The sequence below is a fragment of the Amphiprion ocellaris genome, chromosome 8 (assembly GCF_022539595.1).
Source record: "Amphiprion ocellaris isolate individual 3 ecotype Okinawa chromosome 8, ASM2253959v1, whole genome shotgun sequence".
NCBI classification, from domain to species: domain Eukaryota; kingdom Metazoa; phylum Chordata; class Actinopteri; family Pomacentridae; genus Amphiprion; species Amphiprion ocellaris.
In genome coordinates, this window is record NC_072773.1 from 20,392,019 (window position 1) to 20,405,997 (window position 13,979).

The following is a 13,979-nucleotide window of genomic DNA, read 5'->3' on the forward strand; positions in this document are numbered from 1 at the left end:
ATTAATTAGTCCATCACTATGAGCTCCAAAGCCCCTCCTTTCCATCTCATTAGAACAAAAGCCCCCACATCTTGGCTACAATAATTATTATCCTTTCAGAGTAGAAAACTGATATTCTTTGCATGTACAACTGCCTGATGATAAGGCTTAAGTGCACCATGTTGCTGGCATGGATTGGGATTGCATTTTGTTTTACCTCCCGCAGCGCAGCACATCCCACAACTACTTCCTCTCAGCCTTTGATCATTGATGATCTGGTATTGTAGCAGTGAGAGCTGGACTGGAGGCTGACCAGGTGTGACAGGCCAGTGGCTCTCAACAGCAGGAGGCGATAATGACGATGGTCCAGTGGATTTCTATTTGTGTGGACGCAAATGTTGTCGCAAATGCCGGCACTCACATACACTGATACCACGGAATAACTCTACCGTGTAACATCTAGCATGATAAAAAAAAAAAAAAAAACTACGATTAGGGACTGGTGTGGATGTGCAGCTATGCTTTAGTATAAATGGCTGATAAGGGAAATAGGTGAACGCATGACACCTGAGTTTGTCTCCAATACAAATGAGCATGATTGCAGTTCATGCATCGCAGAGAAAAATGAGCACCTGATTTGTAATTTGGTGCCGAAACCTAAAACAGAAATCAGGGTCAAAACCTTGTCCTGTCATGCTCACACATTCACAATTCAATTGGCCATTTCAAAGCATGAGTTTCTTGGTGGATCGCACATCTAGCTGCACAAATTGCACAATAAATCTACCCTATATGTAGTTACTTCTCTCCCTCTGCTCTCCTGAGGATCAAAAATACATCACCTTCTTCCATTCTGTGTCAATGAGCATTTAATGGGATGCGGTTAGGCAGGCTGTGGCAGTAAAATAGTATGCTGGAGAAGTGGCAAGATGCCAGACTGGACCAGAAACATCTGTTCACATTATTAATGAATCAATTATATGTCACACATGTGCCAGGCCTGCAGGGGTGGAGGGGGGGAGGAGACAGAAATGGAGCCTAAATATGCAGAGGGTTTGGGCTCCCCACAGGGGCCTGGCCTTCACTTGCTGCTGCTTGCTCCCGTATCTCTCACAGATGACTCATATACAACCTGTCAGGACAACATGTCAGTCAGCATAAAAACCAAAGAAAAGAAAACTTTCAAATCAATGGCAACTTTGTGGAAAAATAGTGCAGTCAAGAAAGAAAGGAGAGTTATAAAAGCATGAACAAAATCTCATTTTCATAGTGTAAAGTTTCAAGTGTGGGAAGAATTTTTTAAAAAATCACAAAGTTCTCATAAAAAAAAAAAAAAAATACCCCAAACAACATTATGTTGTTATATTCTGCAGTTGGAAAAATATGGGCTGTTATAAAGTTAGTCTGTCATGTCTGCAGGCGCACACATACATGTAATTGTACTTCAACAGTGAGACAGGTAATACTTACTGTTTACCAGGTCTGTGTGATTCATCATGCTAGCTGCATGCAGGGGGGCTGTCAGTAGGCATTTACATCATTAGAGAGGAGGTGAGGCCGCATTCTCAGTGCTTAACATGGTGGCCACGGATTCTTAATGGGTTCCAGCATGTTTCAAACCCCCCCAGAGAAAGCTGCTTGCCAGGGCAGATGAACTGTACATGTCTGTGTTCTCGAGGGCAAATATGCATAGAATCTGCTTTAGTGGCAGAAAATAGCATCCTAATCATTTTTGTGAGGGATGGAACCTAATATTTTAGATTCCAACCCAGCAAATTTACATTTCTACTGTTAATGAGAAAGATCTTTTTCAGTTATTATGCATTTCGAGTTGACTGTGGAGTTGTTTGTCCGCTCGCAGCAGATGTGGCTCTGGGGCAGCTGTTCAAAACTGTCAGAAGTGTTAAGTTAACTCTGATGGGAATAAGCTTACATAAACATTGGCAAGATGCTGATTCTAAAACAAAATGCCAATTATGATGAGAAGATTTCATAAGATGTAGGCAGTAAAAATAACAAAAAATGAGTCAACATTCAGACAAGTAGGCGGAAGACTGCAGTGTCATCAGCACGTAAGAGACAACCGTCTCTTGGACCTCAGCAGTCTCCCCGGATCCAATTTCTCTGATTTTGTTACATTTTAAAATGCTGCTCTTTCACAACTGTCAGAAGTAGTTATCTACAGCAGCAGATAGGCACTTTATTAAAACTGCTCTTATCCACGAGTCTGAAACTATCAGTATTAGTAGCTGTGGCAGTAACCATCATTATAGTTTTTAGTTATAAAACATGCAACATTTTTAGAACTATTCCTCCATTGACAGCTGATCAATTTGAGAAATACCTTTGCTGCCTAACTTCTAAAATGCCTTTGTCGCTGCAGAACTGGAAAAAAAACATCTAATTGAATAAAATTCAGGTCTTTCAAACCGTTTTTACCTCGCCTGAGTTCTGGATCGCTCAGCGATTTTTCACAAAAGAACTGTCCTTTTACATTAAAATGAGTGACCCTCCTATGTCATACAAAGCTCCACACAGACCTATATTTTTGTTGATGCGGTTAGCGGTGCTTTAGGCAAAATGACAACTTGCTTTTTGACCAGAGCTGATGGCTTTTTTTCCCCGTTTTTGTTGAGACACAAGGGGGAAAAAAATTACTTCCAATTCAGTGCCCATTTGTTGCCCTTCCAGTGATGTGTGACCCTGTTTTATTTGATTTCATTTGTTCACTTTCAGCACTGTTATTCACTTTGATTTACTGGAATGGCCATGTAGAGAGGTTAGACATCTATTTGAAATGGCATTGAGAAACCACTGTCATCATCTCTCACCAGTGCTTGTGTAGCTACTCCTTTTAGGTCTCAGATATAGAGATTAGAAAGAAAAATCTCTCAGTACAATGGAGAAAATCTGTCACTTATTTGACAAATACTGTTTTAATGGCTTAAAATTTGCAGAGGAACAAGATCAAAGCGAGTGACAGTTTGACAGTTTCCTCCATTTGTGGAATTTATGTTGCATATTTATGTATTATGAATGTATTCACCTTTGTAAAGACTAATAAAGATTTCATTAAATTGTACACCATTTGGTAATTTTCCTTCAATGTATAAACTGGAAGGAGAGTTCTGACAAGCAATCCGTCTCTGTGACATTGTGATTAACAGCTGATGTAGTTTGGGGGCAGAGGGCAGGACAGCTGGCATGGTCCACTGACCCTCCAGCTAACAAGCACAGGGAATAATTAGCAATTTAAGTCACCTTATAGGTTCTGTCTTTGCCCTTCACACTAGGATCGCTCTGAAAACAAGGTGGAATTGAAGCTCATGTTCCCCGACTGCTCATCAAGCAATTACTGTCCAGCTCATCACCAAAAGGAAAGGGGATTAGACATGGAGGTAGAGCGAAGCAGAGGAGAAGGGCAAATAGAAACAGAATGGCAGAATATCAGTGTATCTAATTTTTGCCTTTGAGAAGACGTGTAGCTCTCATTTTAGTCAGATTTTTCATCCCCCAAATTAATCCTCGGAGAGCTGTCATATAATAATTACAAATCCCAGCGATAATTATGATAGCCACACCAATCCAGTTGGTATAAAGGTTGGAAAAGAAAGCTGTAAAATGGAAATATTTCACCAATTCTGGAGCTGGTAACTTGAACCGGATCAACTTGTGACCAAAGAGAGTTATCACTCTGTTCGGCTGGCTTAAATTTGCTGGAAAAAGAATATATTTTCCAGCTGGACAGTGATCTAATCATACATCAAAGCTTTACTAGGGCTGTTTGAAGTCCAGAGAAGAGCAAGGAACTCTGGCTTTTAACTCGACAGTCATTAGATGCTAAACACTAAAATATCACAAGACAGTCTGTGCACCAAGAGATCCTTCCAGTATATATATAGTTTTCTCAAATTCAATGAAAGTGATTAAAAATAAACTAATTGCAGCCTGTGATCACAAGGACACATGTTGATGTTTAGCAAACATTTTTGTGCCTTTACATCTCCTGTATTTAGTATTTAGTGAGAGATGATGTTATCAAATCAGAAAGGCATATGACTCAAATGCTTTTCTTTCAATTCTATAGGAAAGTGAGGAGTTTGTACTAATGCACAAAATACTTTAAGAATATAAACTTAATAATTATGAAAAGCTGAATGTTTGTTTTCTACAGGAAAAGGGTACATATGCCATCCATTATCTCCAAAAGTGGGCGGCAGAATTTTCCAGAGATGCACTGCTTGCAGAATATTAGTGCAGTCTGTGTAGGTGCAAAAGCTTACAGGACAAAAGACAACACATTCAGACAGAGCAGCAGTGGATATAAAAAAAAAACCCACCACAATCACACTGTTCATGAACAAATGCTTTGTGACCGGTGTAACAAGCAGAGTCTTCAAGTTACTGAGTGTAAACATTGCAATTCATACCAATGCAAGGAACATATTTGGTGTCTATAAAAAAAGTACTCATTTTGCTTAGAAGTTTTCCTTTTTATTGTTTTTTCAGTATAATTTGGCTTTTGAGATGAGAATTTTTAAAAAAATGAATAAAGATTATTTCATGTCAAAGTGAAAATAGTTTTTTTTTAAAGTAATGTCAATAAATAAATAAATATTAGAATTCTGTTTTCACTTTGACATAAAAGAGTCTTTTTTTTGTAAATTGTTGTCAAACTACATTGGAAAAACTTCCCGAGGGGTTCAATACTTTTTCTCGGCACTGTATATAACATAAAGTCAGTATGAAATTCAATTCGGATCCAAGTTAATGGAAAAAAAGCAAAACCCTATGACTTGCTTTTAATGTGTTTTGATGAAAAAAAAATGTTCAAGTGACTGAAGTGAGTGGAGAACCAGTGTTGTTGCCATGGGTTCATCATCCCATTGGACCAGCTAAGTATTGTGATGTCAAAAAAGTACCCGAAAAGCAAAGTATTTGTCCCATTTCTATCAAGCGCAGAAAACAGGCTATCCCTAGTGGATAGAGTGTCATCACTAGCAGAGCAGTGTTGTCGCTGATGCAGAGGGACACATGACCCCCTACACCCCCATCTCAGACCACGCTGATCCAACTGTACCAGATGGGAGTGACTTTTCCCCTCCCTTCACTCCAGGCCCTGTCACACACAGCTGCAGGGACAAAGCAGTGGGGAGAGTCGGGGGCAAGCCGGTCAGCCCACAGGACATTCAGACATGGGGAGACGAGCCACCAGAGAGCGAAGTAAGACTCTGACCCCTACTGTTTATTTCCATCACCCGCCTCTTCTCTCTCCCTTCCTCTATGCTCCATAAATGATTTGAATGTTTAGGTGGAACTCCGCTCAGAGTACCGGTGGTGTCTGGTGTCTCTCAGGCGGTCCATAGGTCGCCTACGTGGCCTTCTACCCCTCGCCAAGGTCGTGAAAGTCATGCTCACACCCGCAGAGACCTTTTCATTCTGTTTCCACTGACTCTCTTTTGCTCTTATTTTCTCTGTGAATTCCACGGTAGCACATAAAGTACCGAGCAGCGGTTGACGTCGCGCTCCGACTGCCTCTAAAGCAAGGCAGTTCATTTGTGGATTCAAGAGTTGCCTGTGCCCTGAAAGGCAGCACAAGCACTTTCAGCTCTGAGCTTAATAACATTTCTGCTCTTCCGAGTCATTTTTCATACCCCACCCCCCACCCCTTCCCGACCCATTCTGATAAATATTAACATGAATGAATCAGAGTTAATGTTTTAAATTAAGTGTCTGTGACCAGTCATCATTAATAAGTTCTATGGGGTTTCTCTCTTGCAAGCTCATTAGAGTATTGTTCATAATTTATTACTGTTGACTCCCTAATGGTTTCTTAAAGGACTATTACACTTGCTATTTTTTTTCTGTAATAGCCACAAGTCAATCCACTTAAGAGGCTGGAGGGCCAAATATAAAACATTCTTAGGAGTCCATTTAGGATTGAGATCGTATAAAGACAAAGATAAAATACCAGTAAAATCACAATAGCTGGACTAAACACAATACGCAGACTAAAAATATTATATATAGCGAGCCAAAAAGACAGAGGAGGGGAATTAGTACTGAAACTGTATATATATCTTGACATTTCATTGCTTTTAGAGATGTCCCCTATATAGCACATATTCTGTAGTACTCATGTGTTTGTTAAAGCTGTAGCAGGACTAAATTCTGGAGTCATCAATGTCTCAGATCCAGCTTGTTACAAAGGCCTAACTACTATCAATTTAAACATTTCTTCTCCAGTACATCTAGACCATGCAACTGTATCTTAAAACTGAGTCCAAACTGCAGAAAAGTCTCAGCAAGTGTCGAACTGAATCAAAAACTGGATTCCAGGTTGAATATGCAGCCAAGAAGTCACTCAAATCAGGATAAGATTTCAAAGAAACATTAAAGATAGAACCTGCGGTCCCAGCTTTTCAAAGAGTCAGATCATCCTGGATGTTTCAAAGTGGGATTATAAAGAAATGCTGCAGAGAAAATCCAGTCTGTCCTGCTTCAGCAATCTCTGTCAGCCTAAGAGAAGAACTAGATCAAGCAGAGAAGCGAAGGTGAGCGTTTGTCCTTGCCTTCCCTGTCAGTGAAAGAGGATGCCTTAGATAATGAGAGGGGATAAATGGCTTACTGAAGCCAACCCCAACTGAACAAATGACTACTCAGTTTGTTTGCAGAGAGCTCTTTACATAATAAAGCACAGAGAGGAGATGTGTGTCCTTTTGTGGATGTGATGGTGCCTGAATGGCATCACTAACCCCACTAATGTGTTTTCAGAATACCCCAAACCTTGATCATATATTTCTTTGCTGTGCAGTTTCAAGTGTTTTCCTGGTTTTCCCATAAATTGGAGGGGGACAAGTTTCACTGTGGGTCCTGAAAATAGTCTAACAAGGCATTTGGAGGAGATACAAACAGTCTCCAGCCATACTAGTGGTCCTGTGAGGCTATTCGCGGCGCTTTTTAGCAAATCACGAACACACACATACTGAGCAGTGATGTAGTGGTGCCAGAAGAAGTGTGTATACCCTTAATTTATGCCTCCAATTCTTTTTTTAAGTGGCATCCAGCAATGGATAAATGCCCTGCGTTATAAACAGTGACATAAGACTACTCCTGCACATTCAGTTCAGCCAAGAAATGGGCCGGTAGTATTTGAACATTGTCACGTCACTTCTGCTGCTTGACTTCAGGGAGTAAGGAATCATTACAAAATTAAATTAAATTGGCCACAGAAGAGGTGCAGATTTTGCAATCAATATTGGCCTACAGACTCAGGCAACTGCATAATTATGCATTTTGAGTGAACTATTCCTTGTTCCTTAGTCCATCAATGCAGGAAAATTGGACAAAAATTCTCTCACCTTGCAAGTCTGTGGGCAAGTCCTGTCGACTGAGATAGCTGATTTGCAGCAGATAATGTTTTTCCAGAGTTTGCAACTATTTATTGAAGGGATGTTTGCAAATATTACTGAACCTACACAAGTCTAATGCAGGGATATGAGACAGATTCAAGATGAGACAGGCACGGTGTTCCAGATAGAGACTAATTACTTTTAAACAATCTTTCAGAGTGACACAGATGGTTTTTAAAATAAGACCAAGCCTCCACCACAACTAGAAGAAACAAAATACTTGCAGAACAACAGTGAATAACATACAACAGAAGGGATTTAGAATTGAATATCTACAATTCCAGCTTAAAAATAAATAAGTATAGTCTGTATACCTCCATAAGCACTACACAATAAGACTGACGCTAATTCACTTACAATGGCAATGCTAACATGTTCACGTTAAGCAGGTACAATCTTTACCATGTAATCAGTTGAATTGTGTTATAAATTTTATTGTATATTTTATGTTTTACATGTTTTTATTTTTCTCACTTTTGTGCCTTTCCACTGTTTGTCAATCAGTTTTATTTATTTGAAAAAATATGTTATTCTATGAACTTTATGAATATGCAATTTTATTCAACATGTTTGAACATTTTTAAAAATGTATTACATTAATTGAACTTTATTTTGCTGTATTTTGTATTTTATCTTATACCTTTACCTATCCAGCACTTTAAATAGCCTCTTTGTATGACAAGGTACTCCATAAATAAACTTGCGTGCTTACATACTAAAACAAACCCACTCAAGAACTGAGTCAGCAAAGTCAGCAGAATTTATCCTCTGGGGAACATGAATGTCCGAACATAATTCCAGGGCTATTTATCTAGTAGCTGTGAATTGACCACCAGGCTGGCATTATCACTCATGAGCATGATAAAAATAAAAAAATAAAATCTTAGACCACTAATGAAAATGAACTTTTCATAAATGTTAAAAAAAAATTAAGGTTGTGTTTTTCTCAGAAGCTGAAGATATATTTTCAGCAATCTGTATATTAATCCAATATATCCCAAAGGATCTTTATTTAGTGTGAGATAGTCAGCGTCCGTGTGGTATGTGTGAGTCTATTCAGATATCCAACACAGCCCTCAATCAGTCATCTTCAAGGATCTCTGCCGCCGCCGCCAAGAGGCAGGAAAAATGGTTAGGGCTGAAAAAAAAATGACTGCAGTCAGCACTACCCATGAAATCCCATAACATATTACATTAAAATACACAATGAAGCAGACAAATAATACAGATTACGGCTAGCCAATGCAGCTTTCATTTTTCACACAGCTGTTTGTCAAAGAGCTTCCACCATAAAGCCGCAATGTGTTGTTGGACTTCCATGCATCAGAACCTGGACGTGTCAATACATTATCTGGCGATGCCCCAGGATGTTGTTATATATAATATAAAATTAACCAGTTCTGCCCATACCTTACCACGAGGTAGACTGTGTGTAGGGTAAACAATGATGTGAGTGGAGGCAGCAGTGATTTAGGACAGAATCTGACAACGTAACTGATGACCAGCAGGCCGGTACACACAGACTAGTTTGTCATGAATGACATCTTCATTTTGCCCTCAGTTCCTTAAAGAATAATGGTGATGTCCTTAACTAAGACATTTGAAGCGCCGCTCAAGCATGCCAGCTCATCTCTGATTCCACTGCTTACTCTATCCTGTAAGCTTCAGGCCTGAATTAGAAAATGACTCCACATGGATCTCTCAGGGGAGGGGCAGATACACAGGTCTGTCTTTGTTTAGAGACTTCCCATCCACATAATGACTTTACATTATTATTTTCATCTTTCTCGCTGCCAGGGAAGGGACTCTGATTGAATCCAAATCAATCTGTCAGATGGCTATGTTAGAAAAGCCGATTGTATTTCAGCAACACACAGAGGAGAGCTGCATTCACTTACCAGGCAAATCGGAACCTTGAGGAGATTATAAATTGGAGAGAGCGATTGAGTCTGGAGCAAGATTTCCATTCAATTCCAGTTTAATTAGATCTCTAGCCTCTAATTGACTTTCTAATTTTTCAATTAGCAATCAACATTAAATTTTTTTTCTTCTTTTTTCGAGACCACATCACATTCAGACTCGCTAATCTGCTCAAATGAGAGAGGAGACGGCCTTAACTGTAATGCGTGAAAGAGGAAAACATTTTAGAATCCTTTAGAAATGTTTCACTGGGTGATCTTTGCAGTAATTATCAGACGCTTTTGACAGGGCGACATGATTTATTAAATGTACATTTTAAGGAGCGATGGGCCGTGCAGCAGCAGCCAGCCATACATCAGTCAGGAGCTCTTTTCATCTGCCTGAATGCATTGCTTATTGTGGTGTAAACACTGGCTCTCAATTAGCATCTCAAAATTCATTAACACATGTTAATTAACTCGTGATTATGGAACAAAAAGATTTCAATGATTATTTTTACAAATAGACTATAAATATGGGCAATTCTAAAGTATCTGTTGAAAACCCATTTAATTCAACAATACATGGAAACATTCAAGTCAGAATCTGATGGACTTTCTGACATGGAGACAAATGGAACAGCTGCTGGGATAAAGTCAGACCTCAGCTGTACAAAAGCTTACACCTGGGCCAGAGGAGCCTCCTCCAGTTGGACCAGCTGGAGCAGGGCACCTCCTATGGGACTGGAGGGCCAATTACACTGCATAATAATTCATAGCAAGCCGTTAATGAAGTCCCCGTCCTCATCAGCTCCAATTAGACAGAATGGATCTCTGAAAAGTGAAAAATGAGGAGGGAGGGAAAGAGAAACAGAGAAAATGGGAGTGGATAAAGAGCACAAAGATATTTAGGATGATTGTGGAGAGAATTCCTCATCCCCTCTCAGGATGCCCATATGGGCTTTCCATTAAAGCTCGTAATTGATGTTTTCTTGAAAAATTAACTGCGACTGCAAATTTCCTTGGGATGGTGACAGAAATGTAAGCTACAAGAAGAACATGTCACTGTGAGCAATTTGGGCGTCTGGCCCCAGCAAAAAGATTATTTGTGCCAAACCAAAAGTATTCCTCTTACTAGCTGTGGAGAATGTTATTGGTCCAGAGGGTAATGAAGGCACAGTATAATATTTCTTGTGATGGGGTGTTGCTGTCTCCTTGTGACAAACCACCCACAGTGAGTAATACATGCTTAACAACCCCCCTGCATCGCTGATCGGATGGCAGCACTAAGGGAAGGAAGAATCATTTTAATTGGATTACTGAACACTGGGGTGATTTCAGGGCTGTTGACAGAAAAGACTTCACTGTTATCCTGTGCTACATTCAAGGACATACAAATGGATTATGATCTCAGTGTGGACAAAAACTATGCTAATACAGGGCAGGAGCGGAGCTGGGTTGTATGAGTCAAAAGGAGAGAAGTAGATAAATCCCTCATTAGTCTGTTTGCATTTTGCTGGCCTGTGTTTGGAAAAGGCTTCAGCCCACAGGGGATTGAGGCAATGAGGAGCAGACACAGGTGGTGTTCTCTCCTCGGGGAGTAGCAAATTCTAAAAAAAACACAGTTTAAATATTTTGGCTGGAATAGTAATGCCAATAATTATCCCAAAGTCACCATTAGGCCAGTCTAGTCAGTCCTCGGGGATACTGTGCCTGAGCTTGCAGGTTAAATGCAGGTCTTTCTGTACATTTTCCAAAGATAAAGCTGAGACTTTCACATTATTTTGAGATAAGATGAGCTACCTTCTTTAATAACTTGGGCGTACAGAACAGAGTCTATCTGATTTAAGAATGGCCCCAGACCACACAAACTTTTACTAACTTCTTGGCTCGATTTCTTTCAGCTTCAGCCAAGCCACCGGTGCATCTCATCTCTCTTATTTCATTTCTCCTTTGTGCCCGTCCTCCACTTGTCCTGGAAATCAATTTCCACCGCCATCATTAAGGACATCTCAATTCTCCTAATGCTGTTCAGAGGAGAAAGTAAGAGTACAAGGGTACAGAGACGACAATTAAGAGAAATGAAACACGATGAATCTGCTATCGCCAACAGTAATGGGTACAAATGACTGAAGAGGAAAATCGAGTCTAAAAATACCATTCAAATCTGTGATGAAACTTCATAATATAGGCATTGATTATTTTTAATCAGATTTTTGCTGGTTTACAGTGTTCACAGTCAGCTGGCTGCACACACAATACAATACTAGGATCTGGGCTGAATTGTTGCGAAGCAGCACAGACAGGAAACTGAATTTGCAAGTAGAAATAATATAAAACTTAGAACAGTTCATCAAATACTTTCTCAATTTGAACAACTTAAATTTCCTTCAGGGGCCAATTTAAGGCCTGCTTCGTTTAGAGAGAGAGATATTGCACAGCATTATTCATATACAGTAATTATATTGGAGCACTATAACATGACAGTAATTTGGGGAGGAGTGATGGTGATGTGTCTCGGTCTTATCATTCTCAACAAACATATTCCCAGTTGGTCTAGTTAGATGCAGGAAAATTGCCTTGAAATTGTTACCTCATTGCAAATAACAGTAATAAGGTGGTGGAGATGAATAACTGTAGTGGCACTAAGAGTTCTAAGTGTAAACAAAGCCATATATTACAGTAATGTTACTATGTGGGATTGCCACACAGGCACTGAGAATGCCTGAGCTGAGGTTATTAAAGGGTGAATTTTTGTGCCTCCAACTCTGAAACTTGTCAGCAGTAGATGAAGTTATTTGCAGCGTGTGGTTTTAATGTTGCATATTTAATTCTATCTACAATATCAATAATTATGTGCAGGGTGTGGTATGTTACACTTAATTGTTTATTTGTCATTGATCTCTCTGTTTATTCTGAATATGTGCATTTCAAGAATTGGCCCAGAGTGTGTTGCTTAAAAAAAAAAAACAAAAAAAAAAAAAAACTGGAAGAATCTTTATAGATACATCAAAGTGACTTTATTTGTACTTGTTCATTTCAGCTTTGTTGTTTGTCGAGGAATTTATGCTTTTATTTGAGGTTGAACCGGGCTGAGTTAATGCCCATAAAGCTAAGAGAGATGGCATAAACACTTCACTGACAGCCGTGTAAAAGTTACGACAGTATGCAGCCTTTCTGCTCATTTATATGAAACACGTAACTCTGCTATGAAAGAGGCTATAATCTTGATACAGAGAGCTGCACGGTCAATTTGCTAAATTCATGGTTTCGGTGACTTTTACAGTCACTTTTACTTCAACTACCAGATATATCTGGAGCGACAGTGGGAGGCGAGGAAGTGCAATGAGCATAAGTACCTCCACAATGTCACACTGCAGCAGCTTCTTTCTCTCGTCACCTATAGAAACTGCTGATGCACTGACTTCTGTTGCTGCAAACACGAAAATGAGAAAGTAGCAGTATTACACATGACACATTGTTTAGCTGTAAGGAACATTCCATCTGTAACCAAGTTAGGACTGGTGAGGGTCTTCTGGTTTCTTTTAACACGGAACCGACAACGCCACCTAGGGACTTTCACCCTAAGAATGTTAACAATCCTGCCTCTCAACAGAGGGTTTCCCCTACTAAACACAGGTACGTGCACAAATGAATACAGAGGCGTGTATAGAAAAATATAAATACAACTTTTATTCTGGTACAAAAATATCTTCAGCGCACACGCACACTAATGTTACTATAAATGCAGTTATTAAAACTGACAGTCACACAGGCCCTACGCAGCTATGGAGGAGAGAAACCTGATTACTGAGCCAGAGAACACAGCCACAACAACCTAAAGATAAACACACACGGGGAGAAACGAAACTCGAACCAAGCAAACTCATACAAAACTAGGCAAAACAACTACAAACTAAAAGAAAGAAACAACAAAATAAACAAGCAAAAAGACAAGGCAACAGAGGCAAAACTGTAACGAAACAAATAAATGTTTAACCACAATCAAGCAACAGAACGATAACAATAAACATAAACAAACATTTTGTTTACCTCGGCTGTCCGACGCTACACGCGCATGACGCCGCCGATAAGCCGGAAAACTGGTCTTAAAAGAAGAAACAATATTAATACAAAATCTAAAGCTTACCAGTGTTTCGCATGCTGCACAGCGCGTACCTGTCCAGGAGCGTTCAGGAGTAAACTGGAGCTACGTCCGTCAATCAATTTGAACCCCCTGCTGCAATGGCCAAACCAATCATTAGTTCCCCCACAGCTGTATGGCATGATGGCTAATCAGCCGCTCACACATCTTACTATTTAATGGCAGTGCAGGTCAAAATTGCAACAATAGAAATCAGTATTAATTTATAAAAATAAAACGTAAATTGATCAGAAATGGTAACATAAGTTCTATTAATGTCATTTCAATGAATAACAATACAACTCATGGATGATGTGACGTGTTCAATCGTGTGACATTTGAGGGTTTACACTGTAAAAAATGAATGTTTTTAACGGCAATGTTTTGAACAGTTTGCTGTTATTTTACAGATTTTTGCAGTTTTGTCAAATTACAGATAATAATAATAGCAATAATAGTAAAATCTCAGAAAAAGTATTCATTTAAATGTTAACACCAAAAAACGTGGTGAACTGAAAAATGTCCACATAATGAAGGTAAAGTTGC

At 39.4% G+C, this 13,979-nt stretch overlaps 1 long non-coding RNA gene across 3 annotated transcripts; it reads right to left on the minus strand.

The window, feature by feature from the left end:
* Positions 1-9,843: 9,843 nt before the first annotated feature.
* LOC111584046 (uncharacterized) lies at positions 9,844-13,481 on the minus strand. 3 transcript variants are annotated; one of them, XR_008602606.1, is made up of 4 exons: positions 13,440-13,481; positions 12,649-12,722; positions 11,172-11,316; positions 9,844-10,123 (listed from the first exon to the last, which is right to left on the minus strand). It is a non-coding gene; the product is annotated as an uncharacterized LOC111584046 (long non-coding RNA). The 3 variants fall into 3 exon arrangements; XR_002747534.3 differs by lacking the exon at positions 13,440-13,481 and adding an exon at positions 13,343-13,399; XR_008602605.1 differs by lacking the exon at positions 13,440-13,481 and adding an exon at positions 13,343-13,399 and having other exon boundaries at positions 9,844-10,899.
* Positions 13,482-13,979: the final 498 nt, after the last annotated feature.